Here is a 23629-nt window from a genome sequence, read left to right on the forward strand (position 1 = left end):
GCTGGAGCAGCGTCACTGCTTCCTCCTGTATTATAGAAAATAAAGGAGCTGGAGCAGCGAGACTGCTTCCTCCTGTATTATAGAAAATAAAGGAGCTGGAGCAGCGTCTCTGCTTCCTCCTGTATTATAGAAAATAAAGGAGCTGGAGCAGCGTCACTGCTTCCTCCTGTATTATAGAAAATAAAGGAGCTGGAGCAGCGTCACTGCTTCCTCCTGTATTATAGAAAATAAAGGAGCTGGAGCAGCGTCACTGCTTCCTCCGGTATTATAGAAAATAAAGGAGCTGGAGCAGCGTCTCTGCTTCCTCCTGTATTATAGAAAATAAAGGAGCTGGAGCAGCGTCACTGCTTCCTCCTGTATTATTGAAAATAAAGGAGCTGGACCAGCGTCACTGCTTCCTCCTGTATTATAGAAAATAAAGGAGCTGGAGCAGCGTCACTGCTTCCTCCTGTATTATAGAAAATAAAGGAGCTGGAGCAGCGTCACTGCTTCCTCCTGTATTATAGAAAATAAAGGAGCTGGAGCAGCGTCACTGCTTCCTCCTGTATTATAGAAAATAAAGGAGCTGGAGCAGCGTCACTGCTTCCTCCTGTATTATAGAAAATAAAGGAGCTGGAGCAGAGTCACTGTTTCCTCCTGTATTATAGAAAATAAAGGAGCTGGAGCAGCGTCACTGCTTCCTCCTGTATTATAGAAAATAAGGGAGACGGAGCAGCGTCACTGCTTCCTCCTGTATTATAGAAAATAAAGGGGCTGGAGCAGCGTCACTGCTTCCTCCTGAATTATAGAAAATAAAGGAGCTGGAGCAGCGTCACTGCTTCCTCCTGTATTATAGAAAATAAAGGAGCTGGAGCAGCGTCACTGCTTCCCCCTGTATTATAGAAAATAAAGGAGCTGGAGCAGCGTCACTGCTTCCTCCTGTATTATAGAAAATAAAGGGGCTGGAGCAGCGTCACTGCTTCCTCCTGTATTATAGAAAATAAAGGAGCTGGAGCAGCGTCACTGCTTCCTCCTGAATTATAGAAAATAAAGGGGCTGGAGCAGCGTCTCTGCTTCCTCCTGTATTATAGAAAATAAAGGAGCTGGAGCAGCGTCACTGCTTCCTCCTGTATTATAGAAAATAAAGGAGCTGGAGCAGCGACACTGCTTCCTCCTGTATTATAGAAAATAAAGGGGCTGGAGCAGCGTCACTGCTTCCTCCGGTATTATAGAAAATAAAGGAGCTGGAGCAGCGTCTCTGCTTCCTCCTGTATTATAGAAAATAAAGGAGCTGGAGCAGCGTCACTGCTTCCTCCTGTATTATAGAAAATAAAGGAGCTGGAGCAGCGTCACTGCTTCCTCCTGTATTATAGAAAATAAAGGAGCTGGAGCAGCGTCTCTGCTTCCTCCTTTATTATTGAAAATAAAGGAGCTGGAGCAGCGTCACTGCTTCCTCCTGTTTTATAGAAAATATAGGAGCTGGAGCAGAGTCACTGCTTCGTCCTGTATTATAGAAAATAAAGGGGCTGGAGCAGCGTCACTGCTTCCTCCTGTATTATAGAAAATAAAGGAGCTTGAGCAGCGTCACTGCTTCCTCCTGTATTATAGAAAATAAAGGAGCTGGAGCAGCGTCACTGCTTCCTCCTGTATTATAGAAAATAAAGGAGCTGGAGCAGCGTCTCTGCTTCCTCCTGTATTATAGAAAATAAAGGAGCTGGAGCAGCGTCTCTGCTTCCTCCTGTATTATAGAAAATAAAGGAGCTGGAGCAGCGTCACTGCTTCCTCCTGTATTATAGAAAATAAAGGAGCTGGAGCAGCGTCACTGCTTCCTCCTGTATTATAGAAAATAAAGGAGCTGGAGCAGCGTCACTGCTTCCTCCTGTATTATAGAAAATAAAGGAGCTGGAGCAGCGTCACTGCTTCCTCCTGTATTATAGAAAATAAAGGAGCTGGAGCAGCGTCACTGCTTCCTCCTGTATTATAGAAAATAAAGGAGCTGGAGCAGCGTCACTGCTTCCTCCTGTATTATAGAAAATAAAGGAGCTGGAGCAGCGTCACTGCTTCCTCCTGTATTATAGAAAATAAAGGAGCTGGAGCAGCGCCACTGCTTCCTCCTGTATTATAGAAAATAAAGGAGCTGGAGCAGCGTCACTGCTTCCTCCTGTATTATAGAAAATAAAGGAGCCGGAGCAGCGTCTCTGCTTCATCCTGTATTATAGAAAATAAAGGAGCCGGAGCAGCGTCTCTGCTTCCTCCTGTATTATAGATAATAAAGGAGCTGGAGCAGCGTCACCGCTTCCTCCTGTATTATAGAAAATAAAGGAGCTGGAGCAGCGTCACTGCTTCCTCCTGTATTATAGAAAATAAAGGGGCTGGAGCAGCGTCTCTGCTTCCTCCTGTATTATAGAAAATAAAGGAGCTGGAGCAGCGTCACTGCTTCCTCCTGTATTATAGAAAATAAAGGAGCTGGAGCAGAGTCTCTGCTTCCTCCTGTATTATAGAAAATAAAGGAGCTGGAGCAGCGTCTCTGCTTCCTCCTGTATTATAGAAAATAAAGGAGCTGGAGCAGCGTCTCTGCTTCCTCCTGTATTATCGAAAATAAAGGAGCCGGAGCAGCGTCACTGCTTCCTCCTGTATTATAGAAAATAAAGGAGCTGGAGCAGCGTCACCGCTTCCTCCTGTATTATAGAAAATAAAGGAGCTGGAACAGCGTCACTGCTTCCTCCGGTATTATAGAAAATTAAGGAGCTGGAGCAGCGTCACTGCTTCTTCCTGTATTATAGAAAATAAAGGAGATGGAGCAGCGTCTCTGCTTCCTCCTGTATTATAGAAAATAAAGGAGCTGGAGCAGCGTCTCTGCTTCCTCCTGTATTATAGAAAATAAAGGAGCTGGAGCAGCGTCTCTGCTTCATCCTGTATTATAGAAAATAAAGGAGCTGGAGCAGGGTCACTGCTTCCTCCTTTATTATAGAAAATAAAGGAGCTGGAGCTGCGTCACTGCTTCCTCCTGTATTATAGAAAATAGAGGAGCTGGAGCAGCGTCACTGCTTCCTCCTGTGTTATAGAAAATAAAGGAGCTGGAGCAGCGTCACTGCTTCCTCCTGTATTATAGAAAATAAAGGAGCTGGAGCAGCGTCACTGCTTCCTCCTGTATTATAGAAAATAAAGGAGCTGGAGCAGCGTCACAGCTTCCTCCTGTATTATAGAAAATAAAGGAGTTGGAGCAGCGTCACTGCTTCCTCCTGTATTATAGAAAATAAAGGAGCTGGAGCAGCGTCACTGCTTCCTCCTGTATTATAGAAAATAAAGGAGCTGGAGCAGCGTCACTGCTTCCTCCTGTATTATAGAAAATAAAGGAGCTGGAGCAGCGAGACTGCATCCTCCTGTATTATAGAAAATAATGGGGCTGGAGCAGCGTCACTGCTTCCTCCTGTATTATAGAACATAAAGGAGCTGGAGCAGCGTCTCTGCTTCCTCCTGTATTATAGAACATACAGGAGCTGGAGCAGCGTCACTGCTTCCTCCTGTATTATTGAAAATAAAGGGGCTGGAGCAGCGTCACTGCTTCCTCCTGTATTATAGAAAATAAAGGAGCTGGAGCAGCGAGACTGCTTCCTCCTGTATTATAGAAAATAAAGGAGCTGGAGCAGCGTCTCTGCTTCCTCCTGTATTATAGAAAATAAAGGAGCTGGAGCAGCGTCACTGCTTCCTCCTGTATTATAGAGAATAAAGGAGCTGGAGCAGCGTCTCTGCTTCCTCCTGTATTATAGAAAATAAAGGAGCTGGAGCAGCGTCTCTGCTTCCTCCTGTATTATAGAGAATAAAGGAGCTGGAGCAGCGTCACTGCTTCCTCCTGTATTATAGAGAATAAAGGAGCTGGAGCAGCGTCTCTGCTTCCTCCTGTATTATAGAAAATAAAGGAGCTGGAGCAGCGTCTCTGCTTCCTCCTGTATTATAGAAAATAAAGGAGCTGGAGCAGCGTCACTGCTTCCTCCTGTATTATTGAAAATAAAGGAGCTGGACCAGCGTCACTGCTTCCTCCTGTATTATAGAAAATAAAGGAGCTGGAGCAGCGTCACTGCTTCCTCCTGTATTATAGAAAATAAAGGAGCTGGAGCAGCGTGACTGCTTCCTCCTGTATTATAGAAAATAAAGGAGCTGGAGCAGCGTCACTGCTTCCTCCTGTATTATAGAAAATAAAGGAGCTGGAGCAGAGTCACTGTTTCCTCCTGTATTATAGAAAATAAAGGAGCTGGAGCAGCGTCACTGCTTCCTCCTGTATTATAGAAAATAAGGGAGACGGAGCAGCGTCACTGCTTCCTCCTGTATTATAGAAAATAAAGGAGCTGGAGCAGCGTCACTGCTTCCTCCTGAATTATAGAAAATAAAGGAGCTGGAGCAGCGTCACTGCTTCCTCCTGTATTATAGAAAATAAAGGAGCTGGAGCAGCGCCACTGCTTCCCCCTGTATTATAGAAAATAAAGGAGCTGGAGCAGCGTCACAGCTTCCTCCTGAATTATAGAAAATAAAGGGGCTGGAGCAGCGTCTCTGCTTCCTCCTGTATTATAGAAAATAAAGGAGCTGGAGCAGCGTCACTGCTTCCTCCTGTATTATAGAAAATAAAGGAGCTGGAGCAGCGACACTGCTTCCTCCTGTATTATAGAAAATAAAGGAGCTGGAGCAGCGTCTCTGCTTCCTCCTGTATTATAGAAAATAAAGGAGCTGGAGCAGCGTCTCTGCTTCCTCCTGTATTATAGAAAATAAAGGAGCTGGAGCAGCGTCACTGCTTCCTCCTGTATTATAGAAAATAAAGGAGCTGGAGCAGCGTCACTGCTTCCTCCTGTATTATAGAAAATAAAGGAGCTGGAGCAGCGTCACTGCTTCCTCCTGTATTATAGAAAATAAAGGAGCTGGAGCAGCGTCTCTGCTTCCTCCTGTTTTATAGAAAATAAAGGAGCTGGAGCAGAGTCACTGCTTCCTCCTGTATTATAGAAAATAAAGGGGCTGGAGCAGCGTCACTGCTTCCTCCTGTATTATAGAAAATAAAGGAGCTGGAGCAGCGTCACTGCTTCCTCCTGTATTATAGAAAATAAAGGAGCTGGAGCAGAGTCACTGCTTCCTCCTGTATTATAGAAAATAAAGGAGCTGGAGCAGCGTCACTGCTTCCTCCTGTATTATAGAAAATAAAGGAGCTGGAGCAGCGTCACTGCTTCCTCCTGTATTATAGAAAATAAAGGAGCTGGAGCAGCGTCACTGCTTCCTCCTGTATTATAGAAAATTAAGGAGCTGGAGCAGCGTCACTGCTTCCTCCTGAATTATAGAAAATAAAGGGGCTGGAGCAGCGTCTCTGCTTCCTCCTGTATTATAGAAAATAAAGGAGCTGGAGCAGCGACACTGCTTCCTACTGTATTATAGAAAATAAAGGAGCTGGAGCAGCGTCTCTGCTTCCTCCTGTATTATAGAAAATAAAGGAGCTGGAGCAGCGACACTGCTTCCTACTGTATTATAGAAAATAAACGAGCAGGAGCAGCGTCTCTGCTTCCTCCTGTATTATAGAAAATAAAGGAGCTGGAGCAGCGTCTCTGCTTCCTCCTGTATTATAGAAAATAAAGGAGCTGGAGCAGCGTCACTGCTTCCTCCTGTATTATAGAAAATAAAGGAGCTGGAGCAGCGTCTCTGCTTCCTCCTGCATTATAGAAAATAAAGGAGCTGGAGCAGCGTCACTGCTTCCTCCTGTATTATAGAAAATAAAGGAGCTGGAGCAGCGTCACTGCTTCCTCCTGTATTATAGAAAATAAAGGAGCTGGAGCAGCGTCTCTGCTTCCTCCTGTATTATAGAAAATAAAGGAGCTGGAGCAGCGTCACTGCTTCCTCCTGTATTATAGAAAATAAAGGAGCCGTAGCAGCGTCACTGCTTCCTCCTGTATTATAGAAAATAAAGGAGCCGTAGCAGCGTCTCTGCTTCATCCTGTATTATAGAAAATAAAGGAGCCGGAGCAGCGTCTCTGCTTCCTCCTGTATTATAGAAAATAAAGGAGCTGGAGCAGCGTCACTGCTTCCTCCTGTATTATAGAAAATAAAGGAGCCGTAGCAGCGTCACTGCTTCCTCCTCTATTATAGAAAATGAAGGAGCCGGAGCAGCGTCTCTGCTTCATCCTGTATTATAGAAAATAAAGGAGCCGGAGCAGCGTCTCTGCTTCCTCCTGTATTATAGAAAATAAAGGGGCTGGAGCAGCGTCTCTGCTTCCTCCTGTATTATAGAAAATAAAGGAGCTGGAGCAGCGTCACTGCTTCCTCCTGTATTATAGAAAATAAAGGAGCTGGAGCAGAGTCTCTGCTTCCTCCTGTATTATAGAAAATAAAGGAGCTGGAGCAGCGTCTCTGCTTCCTCCTGTATTATAGAAAATAAAGGAGCTGGAGCAGCGTCTCTGCTTCCTCCTGTATTATCGAAAATAAAGGAGCCGGAGCAGCGTCACTGCTTCCTCCTGTATTATAGAAAATAAAGGAGCTGGAGCAGCGTCACCGCTTCCTCCTGTATTATAGAAAATAAAGGAGCTGGAACAGCGTCACTGCTTCCTCCGGTATTATAGAAAATAAAGGAGCTGGAGCAGCGTCACTGCTTCTTCCTGTATTATAGAAAATAAAGGAGATGGAGCAGCGTCTCTGCTTCCTCCTGTATTATAGAAAATAAAGGAGCTGGAGCACCGTCACTGCTTCCTCCTGTATGAAAGAAAATAAAGGAGCTGGAGCAGCGTCATTGCTTCCTCCTGTATGAGAGAAAATAAAGGAGCTGGAGCAGCGTCACTGCTCCTCCTGTATTATAGAAACTAAAGGAGCTGGAGCAGCGTCACTGCTTTCTCCTGTATTACAGAAAATAAAGGAGCTGGAGCACCGTCACTGCTTCCTCCTGTATTACAGAAAATAAAGGAGCTGGAGCACCGTCACTGCTTCCTCCTGTATTATAGAAAATAAAGGAGCTGGAGCAGCGTCACTGCTTCCTCCTGTATTACACAAAATAAAGGAGCTGGAGCAGCGTCACTGCTTCCTCCTGTATTATAGAAAATAAAGGAGCTGGAGCAGCGTCACTGCTTCCTCCTGTATTATAGAAAATAAACGAGCTGGAGCAGCGTCACTGCTTCCTCCTGTATTATAGAAAATTAAGGAGGCGGAGCAGCGTCACTGCTTCCTCCTGTATTATAGAAAATAAAGGAGCTGGAGCAGCGTCACTGCTTCCTCCTGTATTATAGAAAATAAAGGAGCTGCAGCAGCGTCACTGCATCCTCCTGTATTATAGAAAATAAAGGAGCTGGAGCAGCGTCACTGCTTCCTCCTGTATTATAGAAAATAAAGGAGCTGGAGCAGCGTCACTGCTTCCTCCTGTATTATAGAAAATAAAGGAGCTGGAGCAGCGTCACTGCTTCCTCATGTATTATAGAAAATAAACAGCTGGAGCAGCGTCACTGCTTCCTCCTGTATTATAGAAAATAAAGGAGCTGGAGCAGCGTCACTGCTTCCTCCTGTATTATAGAAAATAAACAGCTGGAGCAGCGTCACTGCTTCCTACTGTATTATAGAAAATAAAGGAGCTGGAGCAGCGTCACTGCTTCCCCCTGTATTATAGAAAATAAAGGAGCTGGAGCAGCGTCACTGCTTCCTCCTGTATTATAGAAAATAAAGGAGCTGGAGCAGCGTCTCTGCTTCCTCCTGTATTATAGAAAATAAAGGAGCTGGAGCAGCGTCACTGCTTCCTCCTGTATTATAGAAAATAAAGGAGCTGGAGCAGCTTCACTGCTTCCTCCTGTATTATAGAAAATAAAGGAGCTGGAGCAGCGTCACTGCTTCCTCCTGTATTATCGAAAATAAAGGAGCTGGAGCAGCGTCACTGCTTCCACCTGTATTATAGAAAATAAAGGAGCTGGAGCAGCATCACTGCTTCCTCCTGTATTATAGAAAATAAAGGAGCTGGAGCAGCGTCTCTGCTTCCTCCTGTATTATAGAAAATAAAGGAGCTGGAGCAGCGTCACTGCTTCCTCCTGTATTATAGAAAATAAAGGAGCTGGAGCAGGGTCACTGCTTCCTCCTGTATTATAGAAAATAAAGGAGCTGGAGCAGCGTCTCTGCTTCCTCCTGTATTATAGAAAATAAAGGAGCTGCAGCAGCGTCACTGCTTCCTCCTGTATTATAGAAAATAAAGGAGCTGGAGCAGGGTCACTGCTTCCTCCTGTATTATAGAAAATAAAGGAGCTGGAGCAGGGTCACTGCTTCCTCCTGTATTATAGAAAATAAAGGAGCTGGAGCAGGGTCACTGCTTCCTCCTGTATTATAGAAAATAAAGGAGCTGGAGCAGGGTCACTGCTTCCTCCTGTATTATAGAAAATAAAGGAGCTGGAGCAGCGTCTCTGCTTCCTCCTGTATTATAGAAAATAAAGGAGCTGGAGCAGCGTCACTGCTTCCTCCTGTATTATAGAAAATAAAGGAGCTGGAGCAGCTTCACTGCTTCCTCCTGTATTATAGAAAATAAAGGAGCTGGAGCAGCTTCACTGCTTCCTCCTGTATTATAGAAAATAAAGGAGCTGGAGCAGCGTCACTGCTTCTCCTGTATTATAGAAAATAAAGGAGCTGGAGCAGCGTCTCTGCTTCCTCCTGTATTATTGAAAATAAAGGAGCTGGAGCAGCGTCACTGCTTCCTCCTGTTTTATAGAAAATAAAGGAGCTGGAGCAGAGTCACTGCTTCCTCCTGTATTATAGAAAATAAAGGAGCTGGAGCAGCGTCACTGCTTCCTCCTGTATTATAGAAAATAAAGGAGCTGGAGCAGCGTCACTGCTTCCTCCTGTATTATAGAAAATAAAGGAGCTGGAGCAGCGTCTCTGCTTCCTCCTGTATTATAGAAAATAAAGGAGCTGGAGCAGCGTCACTGCTTCCTCCTGTATTATAGAAAATAAAGGGGCTGGAGCAGCGTCACTGCTTCCTCCTGTATTGTAGAAAATAAAGGAGCTGGAGCAGCGTCACTGCTTCCTCCTGTATTGTAGAAAATAAAGGAGCTGGAGCAGCGTCACTGCTTCCTCCTGTATTATAGAAAATAAAGGAGCTGGAGCAGCGTCACTGCTTCCTCCTGTATTATAGAAAATAAAGGAGCTGGAGCAGCGTCACTGCTTCCTCCTGTATTATAGAAAATAAAGGAGCTGGAGCAGCGTCACTGCTTCCTCCTGTATTATAGAAAATAAAGGAGCTGGAGCAGCGTCACTGCTTCCTCCTGTATTATAGAAAATAAAGGAGCTGGAGCAGCGCCACTGCTTCCCCCTGTATTATAGAAAATAAAGGAGCTGGAGCAGCGTCACTGCTTCCTCCTGAATTATAGAAAATAAAGGGGCTGGAGCAGCGTCTCTGCTTCCTCCTGTATTATAGAAAATAAAGGAGCTGGAGCAGCGACACTGCTTCCTACTGTATTATAGAAAATAAAGGAGCTGGAGCAGCGTCTCTGCTTCCTCCTGTATTATAGAAAATAAAGGAGCTGGAGCAGCGACACTGCTTCCTACTGTATTATAGAAAATAAACGAGCAGGAGCAGCGTCTCTGCTTCCTCCTGTATTATAGAAAATAAAGGAGCTGGAGCAGCGTCTCTGCTTCCTCCTGTATTATAGAAAATAAAGGAGCTGGAGCAGCGTCTCTGCTTCCTCCTGTATTATAGAAAATAAAGGAGCTGGAGCAGCGTCACTGCTTCCTCCTGTATTATAGAAAATAAAGGAGCTGGAGCAGCGTCACTGCTTCCTCCTGTATTATAGAAAATAAAGGAGCTGGAGCAGCGTCTCTGCTTCCTCCTGTATTATAGAAAATAAAGGAGCTGGAGCAGCGTCACTGCTTCCTCCTGTATTATAGAAAATAAAGGAGCTGGAGCAGCGTCTCTGCTTCCTCCTGTATTATAGAAAATAAAGGAGCTGGAGCAGCGTCACTGCTTCCTCCTGTATTATAGAAAATAAAGGAGCCGTAGCAGCGTCACTGCTTCCTCCTGTATTATAGAAAATAAAGGAGCCGTAGCAGCGTCACTGCTTCCTCCTCTATTATAGAAAATAAAGGAGCCGGAGCAGCGTCTCTGCTTCCTCCTGTATTATAGAAAATAAAGGAGCCGTAGCAGCGTCACTGCTTCCTCCTCTATTATAGAAAATAAAGGAGCCGTAGCAGCGTCACTGCTTCCTCCTCTATTATAGAAAATAAAGGAGCTGGAGCAGCGTCTCTGCTTCCTCCTGTATTATAGAAAATAAAGGGGCTGGAGCAGCGTCTCTGCTTCCTCCTGTATTATAGAAAATAAAGGAGCTGGAGCAGCGTCACTGCTTCCTCCTGTATTATAGAAAATAAAGGAGCTGGAGCAGAGTCTCTGCTTCCTCCTGTATTATAGAAAATAAAGGAGCTGGAGCAGCGTCTCTGCTTCCTCCTGTATTATAGAAAATAAAGGAGCTGGAGCAGCGTCTCTGCTTCCTCCTGTATTATCGAAAATAAAGGAGCCGGAGCAGCGTCACTGCTTCCTCCTGTATTATAGAAAATAAAGGAGCTGGAGCAGTGTCACCGCTTCCTCCTGTATTATAGAAAATAAAGGAGCTGGAACAGCGTCACTGCTTCCTCCGGTATTATAGAAAATAAAGGAGCTGGAGCAGCGTCACTGCTTCTTCCTGTATTATAGAAAATAAAGGAGATGGAGCAGCGTCTCTGCTTCCTCCTGTATTATAGAAAATAAAGGAGCTGGAGCACCGTCACTGCTTCCTCCTGTATTATAGAAAATAAAGGAGCTGGAGCAGCGTCACTGCTTCCTCCTGTATGAAAGAAAATAAAGGAGCTGGAGCAGCGTCATTGCCTCCTCCTGTATGAGAGAAAATAAAGGAGCTGGAGCAGCGTCACTGCTCCTCCTGTATTATAGAAACTAAAGGAGCTGGAGCAGCGTCACTGCTTTCTCCTGTATTACAGAAAATAAAGGAGCTGGAGCACCGTCACTGCTTCCTCCTGTATTACAGAAAATAAAGGAGCTGGAGCACCGTCACTGCTTCCTCCTGTATTATTGAAAATTAAGGAGGCGGAGCAGCGTCACTGCTTCCTCCTGTATTATAGAAAATAAAGGAGCTGCAGCAGCGTCACTGCATCCTCCTGTATTATAGAAAATAAATGAGCTGGAGCAGCGTATCTGCTTCCTCCTGTATTATAGAAAATAAAGGAGCTGGAGCAGCGTCACTGCTTCCTCCTGTATTATAGAAAATAAAGGAGCTGGAGCAGCGTCACTGCTTCCTCCTGTATTATAGAAAATAAAGGAGCTGGAGCAGCGTCACTGCTTCCTCCTGTATTATAGAAAATAAAGGAGCTGGAGCAGCGTCACTGCTTCCTCCTGTATTATAGAAAATAAAGGAGCTGGAGCAGCGTCACTGCTTCCTCCTGTATTATAGAAAATAAAGGAGCTGGAGCAGCGTCACTGCTTCCTCCTGTATTATAGAAAATAAACAGCTGGAGCAGCGTCACTGCTTCCTCCTGTATTATAGAAAATAAAGGAGCTGGAGCAGCGTCACTGCTTCCTCCTGTATTATAGAAAATAAAGGAGCTGGAGCAGCGTCACTGCTTCCTCCTCTATTATAGAAAATAAACGAGCAGGAGCAGCGTCACTGCTTCCTCCTGTATTATAGAAAATAAAGGAGCTGGAGCAGCGTCTCTGCTTCCTCCTGTATTATAGAAAATAAAGGAGCTGGAGCAGCGTCACTGCTTCCTCCTGTATTATAGAAAATAAAGGAGCTGGAGCAGCTTCACTGCTTCCTCCTGTATTATAGAAAATAAAGGAGCTGGAGCAGCGGCACTGCTTCCTCCTGTATCATAGAAAATAAAGGAGCTGGAGCAGCGTCTCTGCTTCCTCCTGTATTATAGAAAATAAAGGAGCTGGAGCAGCGTCACTGCTTCCTCCTGTATTATAGAAAATAAAGGAGCTGGAGCAGCGTCACTGCTTCCTCCTGTATTATAGAAAATAAAGGAGCTGGAGCAGCGTCACTGCTTCCTCCAGTATTATAGAAAATAAAGGAGCTGGAGCAGCGTCTCTGCTTCCTCCTGTATTATAGAAAATAAAGGAGCTGGAGCAGCGTCACTGCTTCCTCCTGTATTATAGAAAATAAAGGAGCTGGAGCAGCGTCACTGCTTCCTCCAGTATTATAGAAAATAAAGGAGCTGGAGCAGCGTCTCTGCTTCCTCCAGTATTATAGAAAATAAAGGAGCTGGAGCAGCGTCTCTGCTTCCTCCTGTATTGTAGAAAGTAAAGGAGCTGGAGCAGCGTCACTGCTTCCTCCTGTATTATAGAAAATAAAGGAGCTGGAGCAGCGTCACTGCTTCCTCCTGTATTATAGAAAATAAAGGAGCTGGAGCAGCGTCACTGCTTCCTCCTTTAATATAGAAAATAAAGTAGGTTTAGCAGCGTCTCTGCTTCCTCCTGTATTATAGAAAATAAAGGAGCAGAAGCAGCGTCACTGCTTCCTCCTGTATTAAAGAAAATAAAGGAGCTGGAGCTGCGTCACTGCTTCCTCCTGTATTATAGAAAATAAAGGAGCTGGAGCAGCGTCACTGCATCCTCCTGTATTATAGAAAATAAAGGAGCTGGAGCAGCGTCACTGCTTCCTCCTGTATTCTAGAAAATAAAGGAGCTGGAGCAGCGTCACTGCTTCCTCCTGTATTATAGAAAATAAAGGAACTGGAGCAGCGTCACTGCTTCCTCCTGTATTATAGAAAATAAAGGAGCTGGAGCAGCGTCACTGCTTCCTCCTGTATTATAGAAAATAAAGGAGCTGGAGCAGCGTCTCTGCTTCTTCCTGGATTATAGAAAATAAAGGAGCTGGAGCAGCGTCACTTCTTCCTCCTGTATTATAGAAAATAAAGGAGCTGGAGCAGCGTCTCTGCTTCCTCCTGTATTATAGAAAATAAAGGAGCTGGAGCAGCGTCACTGCTTCCTACTGTATTATAGAAAATAAAGGAGCTGGAGCAGCGTCTCTGCTTCCTCCTGTATTATAGAAAATAAAGGAGCTGGAGCAGCGTCTCTGTTTCCTCCTGAATTATAGAAAATAAAGGAGCTGGAGCAGCGTCACTGTTTCCTCCTGAATTATAGAAAATAAACGAGCTGGAGCAGCGTCTCTGCTTCCTACTGTATTATAGAAAATAAAGGAGCTGGAGCAGCGTCACTGCTTCCTCCTGTATTATAGAAAATAAAGGAGCTGGAGCAGCGTCTCTGCTTCCTCCTGTATTATAGAAAATAAAGGAGCTGGAGCATCGTCACTGCTTCCTCCTGTATTATAGAAAATAAAGGAGCTGGAGCAGCGTCACTGCTTCCTCCTGCATTATAGAAAATAAAGGAGCTGGAGCAGCGTCTCTGCTTCCTCCTGTATTATAGAAAATAAAGGAGCTGGAGCAGCGTCACTGCTTCCTCCTGTATTACAGAAAATAATGGAGCTGGAGCAGCGTCACTGCTTCCTCCTGTATTATAGAAAATAAAGGAGCTGGAGCAGCGTCTCTGCTTCCTCCTGTATTATAGAAAATAAAGGAGCTGGAGCAGCGTCTCTGCTTCCTCCTGTATTACAGAAAATAAAGGAGCTGGAGCAGCGTCTCTGTTTCCTCCTGAATTATAGAAAATAAAGGAGCTGGAGCAGCGTCACTGTTTCCTCCTGAATTATAGAAAATAAACGAGCTGGAGCAGCGTCTCTGCTTCCTACTGTATTATAGAAAATAAAGGAGCTGGAGCAGCGTCTCTGCTCCCTCCTGAATTATAGAAAATAAACGAGCTGGAGCAGCGTCACTGCTTCCTCCTGTATTATAGAAAATAAAGGAGCTGGAGCAGCGTCTCTGCTCCCTCCTGAATTATAGAAAATAAACGAGCTGGAGCAGCGTCTCTGCTTCCTCCTGTATTATAGAAAATAAAGGAGCTGGAGCAGCGTCACTGCTTCCTTCTGTATTAAAGAAAATAAAGGAGCTGGAGCAGCGTCACTGCTTCCTCCTGTATTATAGAAAATAAAGGAGCTGAAGCAGCGTCACTGCTTCCTCCTGTATTATAGAAAATAAAGGAGCTGGAGCAGCGTCACTGCTTCCTACTGTATTATAGAAAATAAAGGAGCTGGAGCAGCGTCACTGCTTCCTCCTGTATTATAGAAAATAAACGAGCTGGAGCAGCGTCTCTGCTTCCTACTGTATTTTAGAAAATAAAGGAGCTGGAGCAGCGTCACTGCTTCCTCCTGTATTACAGAAAATAAAGGTGCTGCAGCAGCGTCACTGCTTCCTCCTGTATTATAGAAATTGAAGGAGCTGGAGCAGCGTCTCTGCTTCCTCCTGTATTATAGAAAATAAAGGAGCTGGAGCAGCGTCACTGCTTCCTCCTGTATTATAGAAAATAAAGGAGCTGGAGCAGCGTCAGTGCTTCCTCCTGTATTATAGAAAATAAAGGAGCTGGAGCAGCGTCACTGGCTTCCTCCTGTATTATAGAAAATAAAGGAGCTGGAGCAGCGTCTCTGCTTCCTCCTGTATTATAGAAAATAAAGGAGATGGAGCAGCGTCACTGCTTCCTCCTGTATTATCGAAAATAAAGGAGCTGGAGTAGTGTCTCTGCTTCCTCCTTTAATATAGAAAATAAAGGAGCTGGAGCAGCGTCACTGCTTCCTCCTGTATAATAGAAAATAAAGGAGCTGGAGCAGCGTCACTGCTTCCTCCTGTATTATAGAAAATAAAGGAGCTGGAGCAGCGTCACTGCTTCCTCCTGTATAATAGAAAATAAAGGAGCTGGAGCAGCGAGACTGCTTCCTCCTGTATTATAGAAAATAAAGGAGATGGAGCAGCGTCACTGCTTCCTCCTGTATTATAGAAAATAAAGGAGCTGGAGCAGCGTCACTGCTTCCTCCTGTATTATAGAAAATAAAGGAGCTGGAGCAGCGTCACTGCTTCCTCCTGTATTATAGAAAATAAAGGAGCTGGAGCAGCGCCACTGCTTCCTCCTGTATTATAGAAAATAAAGGAGCTGGAGCAGCGTCACTGCTTCCTCCTGTATTATAGAAAATAAAGGAGCTGGAGCAGCGTCACTGCTTCCTCCTGTATTATAGAAAATAAAGGAGCTGGAGCAGCGTCACTGCTTCCTCCTGTATTATAGAAAATAAAGGAGCTGGAGCAGCGTCTCTGCTTCCTCCTGTATTATAGAAAATAAAGGAGCTGGAGCAGCGTCTCTGCTTCCTCCTGTATTATAGAAAATAAAGGAGCTGGAGCAGCGTCACTGCTTCCTCCTGTATTATAGAAAATAAAGGAGCTGGAGCAGCGTCACTGCTTCCTCCTGTATTATAGAAAATAAAGGAGCTGGAGCAGCGTCACTGCTTCCTCCTGTATTATAGAAAATAAAGGAGCTGGAGCAGCGTCACTGCTTCCTCCTGTATTATAGAAAATAAAGGAGCTGGAGCAGCGTCACTGCTTCCTCCTGTATTATAGAAAATAAAGGAGCTGGAGCAGAGTCACTGTTTCCTCCTGTATTATAGAAAATAAAGGAGCTGGAGCAGCGTCACTGCTTCCTCCTGTATTATAGAAAATAAGGGAGACGGAGCAGCGTCACTGCTTCCTCCTGTATTATAGAAAATAAAGGGGCTGGAGCAGCGTCACTGCTTCCTCCTGTATTATAGAAAATAAGGGAGACGGAGCAGCGTCTCTGCTTCCTCCTGTATTATAGAAAATAAAGGAGCTGGAGCAGCGTCACTGCTTCCTCCTGTATTATAGAAAATAAGGGAGACGGAGCAGCGTCACTGCTTCCTCCTGTATTATAGAAAATAAAGGGGCTGGAGCAGCGTCACTGCTTCCTCCTGAATTATAGAAAATAAAGGAGCTGGAGCAGCGTCACTGCTTCCTCCTGTATTATAGAAAATAAAGGAGCTGGAGCAGCGCCACTGCTTCCCCCTGTATTATAGAAAATAAAGGAGCTGGAGCAGCGTCACTGCTTCCTCCTGTATTATACAAAATAAAGGAGCTGGAGCAGCGTCACTGCTTCCTCCTGTATTATAGAAAATAAAGGAGCTGGAGCAGCGTCACTGCTTCCTCCTGTATTATAGAAAATAAAGGAGCTGGAGCAGCGTCTCTGCTTCCTCCTGTATTATAGAAAATAAAGGAGCTGGAGCAGCGTCACTGTTTCCTCCTGTATTATTGAAAATAAAGGAGCTGGACCAGTGCCACTGCTTCCTCCTGTATTATAGAAAATAAAGGAGCTGGAGCAGCGTCACTGCTTCCTCCTGTATTATAGAAAATAAAGGAGCTGGAGCAGCGTCACTGCTTCCTCCTGTATTATAGAAAATAAAGGAGGTGGAGCAGCGTCACTGCTTCCTACTGTATTATAGAAAATAAGGGAGACGGAGCAGCGTCACTGCTTCCTCCTGTATTATAGAAAATAAAGGGGCTGGAGCAGCGTCACTGCTTCCTCCTGAATTATAGAAAATAAAGGAGCTGGAGCAGCGTCACTGCTTCCTCCTGTATTATAAAAAATAAAGGAGCTGGAGCAGCGTCACTGCTTCCTCCTGTATTATAGAAAATAAAGGAGCTGGAGCAGCGTCACTGCTTCCTCCTGTATTATAGAAAGTAAAGGAGCTGGAGCAGCGTCACTGCTTCCTCCTGAATTATAGAAAATAAAGGGGCTGGAGCAGCGTCTCTGCTTCCTCCTGTATTATAGAAAATAAAGGAGCTGGAGCAGCGTCACTGCTTCCTCCTGTATTATAGAAAATAAAGGAGCTGGAGCAGCGACACTGCTTCCTCCTGTATTATAGAAAATAAAGGAGCTGGAGCAGCGTCTCTGCTTCCTCCTGTATTATAGAAAATAAAGGAGCTGGAGCAGCGTCTCTGCTTCCTCCTGTATTATAGAAAATAAAGGAGCTGGAGCAGCGTCACTGCTTCCTCCTGTATTATAGAAAATAAAGGAGCCGTAGCAGCGTCACTGCTTCCTCCTGTATTATAGAAAATAAAGGAGCTGGAGCAGCGTCACCGCTTCCTCCTGTATTATAGAAAATAAAGGAGCTGGAGCAGCGTCACTGCTTCCTCCTGTATTATAGAAAATAAAGGAGCTGGAGCAGCGTCTCTGCTTCCTCCTGTATTATAGAAAATAAAGGAGCTGGAGCAGCGTCACTGCTTCCTCCTGCATTACAGAAAATAAAGGAGCTGGAGCAGCGTCTCTGCTTCCTCCTGTATTATAGAAAATAAAGGAGCCGTAGCAGCGTCACTGCTTCCTCCTGTATTATAGAAAATAAAGGAGCCGTAGCAGCGTCACTGCTTCCTCCTGTATTATAGAAAATAAAGGAGCTGGAGCAGCGTCACTGCTTCCTCCTGTATTATAGAAAATAAAGGAGCCGGAGCAGCGTCTCTGCTTCATCCTGTATTATAGAAAATAAAGGAGCCGGAGCAGCGTCTCTGCTTCCTCCTGTATTATAGAAAATAAAGGGGCTGGAGCAGCGTCTCTGCTTCCTCCTGTATTATAGAAAATAAAGGAGCTGGAGCAGCGTCACTGCTTCCTCCTGTATTATAGAAAATAAAGGAGCTGGAGCAGCGTCACTGCTTCCTCCTGTATTATATAAAATAAAGGAGCTGGAGCAGCGTCACTGCTTCCTCCTGTATTATAGAAAATAAAGGAGCTGGAGCAGCGTCACTGCTTCCTCCTGTATTATAGAAAATAAAGGGGCTGGAGCAGAGTCTCTGCTTCCTCCTGTATTATAGAAAATAAAGGAGCTGGAGCAGCGTCTCTGCTTCCTCCTCTATTATAGAAAATAAAGGAGCTGGAGCAGCGTCTCTGCTTCCTCCTGTATTATCGAAAATAAAGGAGCCGGAGCAGCGTCACGGCTTCCTCCTGTATTATAGAAAATAAAGGAGCTGGAGCAGCGTCTCTGCTTCCTCCTGTATTATCGAAAATAAAGGAGCCGGAGCAGCGTCACTGCTTCCTCCTGTATTATAGAAAATAAAGGAGCTGGAGCAGTGTCACCGCTTCCTCCTGTATTATAGAAAATAAAGGAGCTGGAACAGCGTCACTGCTTCCTCCGGTATTATAGAAAATAAAGGAGCTGGAACAGCATCACTGCTTCCTCCGGTATTATAGAAAATAAAGGAGCTGGAGCAGCGTCACTGCTTCTTCCTGTATTATAGAAAATAAAGGAGATGGAGCAGCGTCTCTGCTTCCTCCTGTATTATAGAAAATAAAGGAGCTGGAGCACCGTCACTGCTTCCTCCTGTATTATAGAAAATAAAGGAGCTGGAGCAGCGTCACTGCTTCCTCCTGTATTATAGAAAATAAAGGAGCTGGAGCAGCGTCATTGCTTCCTCCTGTATGAGAGAAAATAAAGGAGCTGGAGCAGCGTCACTGCTCCTCCTGTATTATAGAAACTAAAGGAGCTGGAGCAGCGTCACTGCTTTCTCCTGTATTACAGAAAATAAAGGAGCTGGAGCACCGTCACTGCTTCCTCCTGTATTACAGAAAATAAAGGAGCTGGAGCACCGTCACTGCTTCCTCCTGTATTATAGAAAATAAAGGAGCTGGAGCAGCGTCACTGCTTCCTCCTGTATTACACAAAATAAAGGAGCTGGAGCAGCGTCACTGCTTCCTCCTGTATTATAGAAAATAAAGGAGCTGCAGCAGCGTCACTGCATCCTCCTGTATTATAGAAAATTAAGGAGCTGGAGCAGCGACTCTGCTTCCTCCTGTATTATAGAAAATAAAGGAGCTGGAGCAGCGTCACTGCTTCCTCCTGTATTATAGAAAATAAAGGAGCTGGAGCAGCGTCACTGCTTCCTCCTGTATTATAGAAAATAAAGGAGCTGCAGCAGCGTCACTGCATCCTCCTGTATTATAGAAAATAAAGGAGCTGGAGCAGCGTATCTGCTTCCTCCTGTAATATAGAAAATAAAGGAGCTGGAGCAGCGTCACTGCTTCCTCCTGTATTATAGAAAATAAAGGAGCTGGAGCAGCGTCACTGCTTCCTCCTGTATTATAGAAAATAAAGGAGCTGGAGCAGCGTCACTGCTTCCTCCTGTATTATAGAAAATAAACAGCTGGAGCAGCGTCACTGCTTCCTCCTGTATTATAGAAAATAAAGGAGCTGGAGCAGCGTCACTGCTTCCTCCTGTATTATAGAAAATAAAGGAGCTGGAGCAGCGTCACTGCTTCCTCCTGTATTATAGAAAATAAACAGCTGGAGCAGCGTCTCTGCTTCCTCCTGTATTATAGAAAATAAAGGAGCTGGAGCAGCGTCACTGCTTCCTCCTGTATTATAGAAAATAAAGGAGCTGGAGCAGCTTCACTGCTTCCTCCTGTATTATAGAAAATAAAGGAGCTGGAGCAGCGGCACTGCTTCCTCCTGTGTTATAGAAAATAAAGGAGCTGGAGCAGCGTCACTGCTTCCTCCTGTATTATAGAAAATAAAGGAGCTGGAGCAGCGTCACTGCTTCCTCCTGTATTATACAAAATAAAGGAGCTGGAGCAGCGTCACTGCTTCCTCCTGTATTATAGAAAATAAAGGAGCTGGAGCAGCGTCACTGCTTCCTCCAGTATTATAGAAAATAAAGGAGCTGGAGCAGCGTCTCTGCTTCCTCCAGTATTATAGAAAATAAAGGAGCTGGAGCAGCGTCTCTGCTTCCTCCTGTATTATAGAAAGTAAAGGAGCTGGAGCAGCGTCACTGCTTCGTCCTGTATTATAGAAAATAAAGGAGCTGGAGCAGCGTCACTGCTTCCTCCTGTATTATAGAAAATAAAGGAGCTGGAGCAGCGTCACTGCTTCCTCCTTTAATATAGAAAATAAAGTAGGTTTAGCAGCGTCTCTGCTTCCTCCTGTATTATAGAAAATAAAGGAGCAGAAGCAGCGTCACTGCTTCCTCCTGTATTAAAGAAAATAAAGGAGCTGGAGCAGCGTCTCTGCTTCCTCCTGTATTATAGAAAATAAAGGAGCTGGAGCAGCGTCACTGCTTCCTCCTGTATTATTCAAAATAAAGGAGCTGGAGCAGCGTCACTGCTTCCTCCTGTATTATAGAAAATAAAGGAACTGGAGCAGCGTCACTGCTTCCTCCTGTATTATAGAAAATAAAGGAGCTGGAGCAGCGTCACTGCTTCCTCCTGTATTATAGAAAATAAAGGAGCTGGAGCAGCGTCTCTGCTTCTTCCTGGATTATAGAAAATAAAGGAGCTGGAGCAGCGTCACTGCTTCCTCCTGTATTATAGAAAATAAAGGAGCTGGAGCAGCGTCTCTGCTTCCTCCTGTATTATAGAAAATAAAGGAGCTGGAGCAGCGTCACTGCTTCCTACTGTATTATAGAAAATAAAGGAGCTGGAGCAGCGTCTCTGCTTCTTCCTGTATTATAGAAAATAAAGGAGCTGGAGCAGCGTCTCTGCTTCCTCCTGAATTATAGAAAATAAAGGAGCTGGAGCAGCGTCTCTGCTTCCTCCTGTATTATAGAAAATAAAGGAGCTGGAGCAGCGTCACTGCTTCCTCCTGTATTATAGAAAATAAAGGAGCTGGAGCAGCGTCACTGCTTCCTCCTGTATTATAGAAAATAAAGGAGCTGGAGCAGCGTCACTGCTTCCTCCTGTATTATAGAAAATAAAGGAGCTGGAGCAGCGTCACTGCTTCCTCCTGTATTATAGAAATTGAAGGAGCTGGAGCAACGTCACTGCTTCCTCCTGTATTATAGAAAATAAAGGAGCTGGAGCAGCGTCTCTGCTTCCTCCTGTATTATAGAAAATAAAGGAGCTGGAGCAGCGTCACTGCTTCCTCCTGTATTATCGAAAATAAAGTAGCTGGAGTAGTGTCTCTGCTTCCTCCTTTAATATAGAAAATAAAGTAGGTTTAGCAGCCTCACTGCTTCCTCCTGTATTACAGAAAATAAAGGAGCTGGAGCAGCGTCACTGCTTCCTCCTGTAGTATAGAAAATAAAGGAGCTGGAGCAGCGTCTCTGCTTCATCCTGTATTATAGAAAATAAAGGAGCTGGAGCAGCGTCACTGCTTCCTCCTGTATTATCGAAAATAAAGGAGCTGGAGCAGCGTCACTGCTTCTTCCTGGATTATAGAAAATAAAGGAGCTGGAGCAGCGTCACTGCTTCCTCCTGTATTATAGAAAATAAAGGAGCTGGAGCAGCGTCACTGCTTCCTCCTGTATTATAGAAAATAAAGGAGCTGGAGCAGCGTCACTGCTTCCTCCTGTATTATAGAAAATAAAGGAGCTGGAGCACCGTCACTGCTTCCTCCTGTATTATAGAAAATAAAGGAGCTGGAGCAGCGTCACTGCTTCCTCGTGTATTATAGAAAATGAAGGAGCTGGAGCAGCGTCACTGCTTCCTCCTGTATTATAGAAAATAATGGATCTGGAGCAGCGTCACTGCTTCCTCCTGTATTATAGAAATTAATGGATCTGGAGCAGCGTCACTGCTTCCTCCTGTATTATAGAAAATAAAGGAGCTGGAGCAGCGTCACTGCTTCCTCCTGTATTATAGAAAATAAAGGAGCCGGAGCAGCGTCACTGCTTCCTCCTGTATTATAGGAAATAAAGGAGCAGGAGCAGCGTAACTGCTTCTTCCTGTATTATAGAAAATAAAGGAGCCGGAGCAGCGTCACTGCTTCCTCCTGTATTATAGAAAATAAAGGAGCTGGAGCAGCGTCACTGCTTCCTCCTGTATTATAGAAAATAAAGGAGCTGGAGCAGCGTCTCTGCTTCCTCCTGTATTATAGAAAATAAAGGAGCTGGAGCAGCGTCACTGCTTCCTCCTGTATTATTCAAAATAAAGGAGCTGGAGCAGCGTCTCTGATTCCTCCTGTATTATAGAAAATAAAGGAGCTGGAGCAGCGTCACTGCATCCTCCTGTATTATAGAAAATAAAGGAGCTGGAGCAGCGTCACTGCTTCATCCTGTATTATTCAAAATAAAAGAGCTGGAGCAGCGTCTCTGCTTCCTCCTGTATTATAGAAAATAAAGGAGCTGGAGCAGCGTCACGGCATCCTCCTGTATTATATAAAATAAAGGAGCTGGAGCAGCGTCTCTGCTTCCTCCTGTATTATAGAAAGTAAAGGAGCTGGAGCAGCGTCACTGCTTCCTCCTGTATTATTCAAAATAAAGGAGCTGGAGCAGCGTCACTGCTTCCTCCTGTATTATAGAAAATAAAGGAGCTGGAGCATCGTCACTGCTTCCTCCTGTATTATAGAAAATAAAGGAGCTGGAGCAGCGTCACTGCTTCCTACTGTATTATAGAAAATAAAGGGGCTGGAGCAGCGTCTCTGCTTCCTCCTGCATTATAGAAAATAAAGGAGCTGGAGCAGCGTCACTGCTTCCTCCTGTATTATAGAAAATACAGGAGCTGGAGCAGCGTCACTGCATCCTCCTGTATTATAGAAATTAAAGGAGCTGGAGCAGCGTCTCTGCTTCCTCCTGTATTATAGAAAATAAAGGAGCTGGAACAGCGTCACTGCTTCCTCCTGTATTATAGAAAATAAAGGAGCTGGAGCAGCGTCACTGCATCCTCCTGTATTATAGAAATTAAAGGAGCTGGAGCAGCGTCTCTGCTTCCTCCTGTATTATAGAAAATAAAGGAGCCGGAGCAGCGTCACTGCTTCCTCCTGTATTATAGAAAATAAAGGAGCTGGAGCAGCGTCACAGCTTCCTCCTGTATTATAGAAAATAAAGGAGCTGGAGCAGCGTCACTGCTTCCTCCTGTATCATAGAAAATAAAGGAGCTGGAGCAGCGTCACTGCTTCCTCCTATATTATAGAAAATAAAGGAGCTGGAGCAGCGTCTCTGCTTCATCCTGTATTATTCAAAACAAAGGAGCTGGAGCAGCGTCACTGCTTCCTCCTGTATTATAGAAAATAAAGGAGCTGGAGCAGCGTCTCTGCTTCCTCCTGTACTATAGAAAATAAAGGAGCTGGAGCAGCGTCACTGCTTCCTCCTGTATTATAGAAAATAAAGGAGCTGGAGCAGCGTCATTGCTTCCTCCTGTATTATAGAAAATAAAGGAGCTGGAGCAGCGTCACTGCATCCTCCTGTATTATAGAAATTAAAGGAGCTGGAGCAGCGTCTCTACTTCCTCCTGTATTATAGAAAATAAAGGAGCCGGAGCAGCGTCACTGCTTCCTCCTGTATTATAGAAAATAAAGGAGCTGGAGCAGCGTCACAGCTTCCTCCTGTATTATAGAAAATAAAGGAGCTGGAGCAGCGTCACTGCTTCCTCCTGTATCATAGAAAATAAAGGAGCTGGAGCAGAGTCACTGCTTCCTCCTGTATTATAGAAAATAAAGGAGCTGGAGCAGCGTCACTGCTTCCTCCTATATTATAGAAAATAAAGGAGCTGGAGCAGCGTCTCTGCTTCATCCTGTATTATTCAAAACAAAGGAGCTGGAGCAGCGTCACTGCTTCCTCCTGTATTATAGAAAATAAAGGAGCTGGAGCAGCGTCTCTGCTTCCTCCTGTACTATAGAAAATAAAGGAGCTGGAGCAGCGTCACTGCTTCCTCCTGTATTATAGAAAATAAAGGAGCTGGAGCAGCGTCACTGCTTCCTCCTGTATTATAGAAAATAAAGGAGCTGGAGCAGCGTCACTGCTTCTTCCTGGATTATAGAAAATAAAGGAGCTGGAGCAGCGTCACTGCTTCCTCCTGTATTATAGAAAATAA

This window comes from Chiloscyllium punctatum, chromosome 38 (assembly GCF_047496795.1).
Source record: "Chiloscyllium punctatum isolate Juve2018m chromosome 38, sChiPun1.3, whole genome shotgun sequence".
In the NCBI taxonomy this organism is placed as follows: Eukaryota; Metazoa; Chordata; class Chondrichthyes; order Orectolobiformes; family Hemiscylliidae; genus Chiloscyllium; species Chiloscyllium punctatum.